Source organism: Halyomorpha halys, unplaced genomic scaffold, assembly GCF_000696795.3.
Source record: "Halyomorpha halys isolate HHAL.00 unplaced genomic scaffold, Hhal_1.1 Scaffold1848.1, whole genome shotgun sequence".
Lineage (NCBI taxonomy): Eukaryota > Metazoa > Arthropoda > Insecta > Hemiptera > Pentatomidae > Halyomorpha > Halyomorpha halys.
Genome location: NW_027106392.1, coordinates 44,801 through 50,449, shown reverse-complemented (window position 1 = coordinate 50,449; position 5,649 = coordinate 44,801). Strand labels below are relative to the sequence as shown.

The window sequence follows — 5,649 nt, the reverse complement described above, 5'->3', positions numbered from 1 at the left end:
ATATGAAAATTAGTTAAATTAATTTAACTAGAAGTCTCACGTATTGTTCTAAAATGTCCATCTGTATTTCTTACATTTAAAAGTTTAGTTGGGTAAAAAACAAACGATTTCCATTTACTAACATTTTTCAAATTGATTGAGGGAAAACCTTTTTATATAACTAAACTGATCTATAAGTTTAAAAGTATATTTTCAGGCGATGCTAACTACTAACACAAACCAAAAAACGTAGTTCTTAACAGGATTAAGGGATGAAAAAAAAGATTAACCACTACATAAATAAACGTCGAGCAATATCAATTGTGTGATCAAATAAATTATGATACTTTTTGAGTCTGGAGAGATGCTTATTTTCGCAACAATTTCAGTTAGGACTTCAATTTACAAATTGTGAAACAAAGTAATATCTTTTTTTTTTAATTCGTAAGTTATAATTTATGATATTATTTCATATATTTTATTTGCACGCTCAATCTTTATGTGCGCTTGGAATATAAGAAAGCTCTGGTCATATAACTGACACTTCAGATCTTATTTGAAATTTATTCAATTCCTCTCTAAACTGTTCAATACCGTTGCACGTCATTATTTAAATAATACTAACTGTCGGATAGCCTTTTTCGATATTCAAGGACGAATGGGATGTCTAGGTCGGGTACAAAAAACATACTTCTAAGCCGTCATTGAATAACATTATATCCAAATGTGTAAGCATCATGTTTTCCGGTAAATGGAGGATAAAATGAAAAATCATATTACATAAAGATATGCGCCAAAACTAAATTATCAAATATTTATTTATTTTTAGATATTTCGATGGGAACACATTTCTAAGACAAATTCAAAAGAATTTTCTGATTTATGATTGTTATGGAAGTCGATATCGAAGCTTAAAATCAACTGAAGAATATTACGAACAATTAATAAAAAACATGCAATTCCATTGAAATCGCAATCAATTTTTTTATTATAAAAGTAAATAACAAAGAAATGTTTAAAATATGCCCATCGTTGGTATTAATGAGCACCTCTCTCTGTTCAGCTGTAAGATGTTTCTACTGAGGAATCAAGGAATGGCACAATTTGTTTGGCATGGTATACCAGTTTTAAAAAACTAAAATGAAAAACTTTTGCAGCTAAGACGTAAAGAAGACTAACTATTTTTGAATCTTCCAAAACTTTCTGGAAACACATCTGATGAAGAAGAACTTTTTGATTCTGATACTGTTATAATCTGAGGGTTGTAATTATTAATTGATTTATAGTCATGATAATGATTGTGAATAATAATGATTGTAACTAGTTATTAATTTTAAAATTAATTATTATTAAGATATTTATAATGTAGTCACTTATTAAATAATATCCTATTATTAATATTAAATAGTTAAATCCCAGATATCAAAGAAGAACCGAAACGCCTATATCACCTGAATTGATTAGCAAATGGGGTATGTTTTAGTACCCCATGAATGACTCATAGAAGTATTGAATATATACAAAGTAGATCGTAAAATTGAGGATCTATTAGAACGTCCAATAACGACTTGCAAAGTGAAACTGCAGTTACCTATGAACTTTAATTCCAAGCAGTGCATACCAATTAATAAAGGAATATTTCAGGGATATTCTTTAAGTCCGTTATTATTTTGTCTGGCATTAAACCCTCAAGGTGATTAACTGAATGATTCTGGAATAATTTACAAACTTGAAAGAAATAGGACCATAGTCTCCCGTGCTCTGTACATGGATAATTTAAAATTATATTTCAGTGAAGTGAGAAAGAACTGTAGTAGATAAGTGAATAAAGCAGATTTAAAGCTCATTAACAATAAATCAATAAAACGACTAAGCGATTTTGACTCTTATTTTATTTGTTACTCTATTATTTTTGTATATATTTTTATGTTAAAGACACATTGGGTTGAAGCCAAAATTTGAAAGGGGAAAAGAAAAAAAAGAGAGAAAGGGGATAAGATAGAAAAGGAGGGAAAAAAATCATGAAAAAGAGAAAAAAGAAAAGAAAATTATTGTATACTTGCCTAGGCTTATTTATCGTTAGATTATAAATATCGTGTGATTAGACTAAAATAAGTATGCTGTGTGACTAGCAGTCTAATGAAGTTGGGCAGCACAACTTGGTATTTTAATAAAGTTTTTCCTTCTAAGGTTTTGGCCAACTTCTCAATTCAAGAATTCAAATTCAAGAAAAAATAATAAAGATAATTTTAAACAATTTTTTTTTTTTTAATAATTTATTTATTGATATTTACAACTGTATACACATATATACAACAAGTAAATTTGCTGTAGGTGACATAGTAACATGATAAAAACATGTGGAGAATCTACCCACTGATAGAACTCCAATAACATTTCTAGAGAAGAAGTTCTCGAGGCCATCTTCTTTTCAGACGCCTAGGAGGATTATTAGGTAATGAAGGAGAAGCCAGGTTAGAAACAAGTGGATTTGGGTGGTTGAGAAGTTTATTATGGAAGGAACGGTATCTGGTTCTGGCCAAATCGGCAACATATGGAATATTGAGGTCCTGATGGATGACTTGATTTGTGACAAAGTAAGGAGCATTAAGGATTTTACGAAGGATTTTGGACTGTAAGGATTGGATTCTGGAGGAATTTGATGGTTTAGTGGAGCCCCAAAACTCAACTCCGTAATTTTAAACAAGAATTTAAAATATGAAACAATCTAAGATATAGCTTTCTACAAAGTAATTCTCCAGCAATAAGGTCGACAAACAATTCATTCACGACTTGGAAATTGATTTCATCGGATCATAAAGAGTTCCGTACCGAAGAGGTTCGGTTTGAAAGTTGGAAAAATATAAAAATAAATCATTACACTGTCGTTTTTAACAATATTTTTCCGAATCAGTAATAAAACGGGATGTTTCTATCAAGTGGCATAAAAAAGGACATTTATTTTCCGAAAACGGAAGGATTCATCTAGGCCATTAAGTATCAGCTAGTTATCACCAGCGCTTATAAGAAATGTATATGTGTTGAAGACAATGGTAACCGCTGTCATATTTGTAAGGCTGCAGTTGAGTCTATCTGGATGTCAGGCATTAGCAAGTACAGAATACCTTATTAGGTACAATAATCTGGCCAAGATTATTCACCAAGCATCGGTGTTATATAGAATGGATATTGAAACAGTTGCTGTCACAACCAATGACAATATCAATAAAAATTATCGGACAAGATCAGGAACTTTCACAATTTAAGCCAAGAACTTCGGCAACTTTATAGACTTGAGCACATAAAGGTATATGCGGTGGTAATATCTCTCAATGGCTCCATCCCAAACGGTACTATCGACTTAGTCGGGACTTTGAAAATGTAATGGAAGGTCAGAAAACAGTTTTCCTCATCACAGCGAGTATTGTTGACGTTTCTAAATATAGTTTACAATTGGAACCTAACTCTTGTCTTTATTCTGGGTAGGTGAATACTTCTGGCAATGTCCAAGATGGTGTGAAATTAATGCTAATAATTGTAATAATAATTATTAATTAGAACCATTGTAATTAATAGTAGTATTGTAATTTTATTATTACATATTGAAATAAATGTTTTGTACTTTTTTTTCCTTTTAATATTTTAATAATAACAAAATTGACGTAAAATATTAAGTATAAAACCATTATCTTTGGTATCCCTGAACAATCCCCGTAATATTTTAATTTATATATTATTTTATTTTTTGTTCCCTTATTGTATAGGAATGTAAAAGAAATGTTTATTCATCATTCGTAGTACGAAGGAAATTAATTTTTCGTGTTCAATATCGCTTCTTAATTTCAAATACAGACGAACACTTTTCAATAGAATGAAGGATATTTCTTCCTTCTCGAACTTAATGCATTTACAAGAGCCAGTACATGGCATTGCACTATTTTGCAAGAAATAGAACATTTATGCGCTGTAGTATACATATTCCATTTCTTGGGTTAAGTATTTACTAATTATGTTATTATTCCTTCATGAAGGGTACGAAAAAAACAATGCAGTGCCATACCAAAACAACATTAACACCAACATAATCCTGATAGTGTTAACTGAAGTAAATTTGATCCTGACAGATAGGACATATCTCAACCCCACGAACTACAATTAGTCATATCAATTCAATGTGGACGAAATATAACAGAAATCAATATTCAAGGCTGTTAGTATGGTAACTAAAATCTTGTAGCGTTCTTTGCTTGTAGTATGAGATAACAACACTCCTGTCAAATTTATTTAGCGACACAACTGTACACTTTTCCTTCATAACGACACATTTAATCCGCATTTTATTACCTTTAACATTTCCTAAAACTGGTTCAAGATTTCTGTCGGAATAGAAGGGGAATATAGAGGTAAAGTGGAGGCTGCCATGCCATGATCCTCGAAATTGAAGAAACTCTGAAAAAAAAAGAAGATTTTATTAGATACATCTCGAAGAAAATTGCATGCAAAATATATTGGATTCCTAAAATAAACATTATGCCAATCAATCTTACATAAGAAGATCCAATAGCTGAGTACCTTAGGGCGTGAGCCTCAGAACGCTTATTTCTAAGACTCCAGGTTCGATTTCCGACTGGATCGGTCAATATTTATTTCATGGTATCTCCCCAGAAATAAGTCTTGACATTCCCACTCTGGCACTGTCTAACGTCCTCAATGGAGGAATTTAGCAAAAAATAAAATAAAATAAATAAAAAATTAATATAAAACATATTTAAAATAAATTTCCCTTCTTATTTAACCATTCATCTGTTTATTTCTACTTTTGTTCAACAGAATTATTCTGTTACAGTACTGATTATTTTCATTCATCTAATGTTTCTCTATTCTGATGATTAATGAAGGTGATACCTACGGAGTCTAGCATAATATTCGCCGCTAATACTGCAACAGCCCTAATATTAAAAAAGTCTTCTCGAAAGGTTCTTGTTCTGTCTGGCATAGTTCTTGGATATCCAAACCAGAGGCCTCGCGTGGAATGCATATCGGAAATTTATAATTATCTTTTCTCTTTCTACTCCACCTGCCCGATCGAGTCAATTATTTTCGAATACCGTCGAATCAAAGATCAATATCTGCTTGGGTTGAGGGAACTTACAATAACAGCCTATCTCGCGGAGCCGGTGTCGAATAAATGAACCTTTTCGAAGTACATGAAGTCTTCTTCTTTAAAGACTTTCACCAGCTTATATTTGTCCCACTTGACTCCTGGGACTCCAACCAGGTGTGCATAGTTTATATTGAATTTTAAGTTGTTGGAATATTTCCGAATCCCGAAAGAACTTCGCACTTACGCGCCTGTAAGCTTATAAGGTCTCTTTGAAATGACCAACTCCAGCGCTTTACCACTAGCAATTAGCCTATTCTTCAAAGGAAATGCTTAGCTCAGAATGTCGTTAAGTTCTCACACATAGGTAGCCATGTACATCACCCAATCTTTCAGAAAATTCTGCTATGTGATCAAATGTAAACTGAGACCGGGCATCATAGTTTTGTACTATTTCTTTCTTCTGTAATGATGTTTTACGAAGAGTTGAAGTGGCTTTACCCCTCCTTCCGTCGCAAATATTTTCTTGTTTCCTTCCTCCAAGTTATTCAATCCCACCGTTCATCGTA

General features: G+C 32.0%; 1 long non-coding RNA gene across 1 annotated transcript in view; it reads right to left on the bottom strand.

The window, feature by feature from the left end:
- Window positions 1-4,424, bottom strand: part of LOC106690734 (uncharacterized) — a 27,693-nt gene extending 23,269 nt beyond the window's left edge. The window contains exon 1 of the long non-coding RNA XR_010842678.1: window positions 4,324-4,424. This is a non-coding gene — a long non-coding RNA (uncharacterized lncRNA). The remainder of the gene's footprint in view (window positions 1-4,323) is intronic.
- Window positions 4,425-5,649: the final 1,225 nt, after the last annotated feature.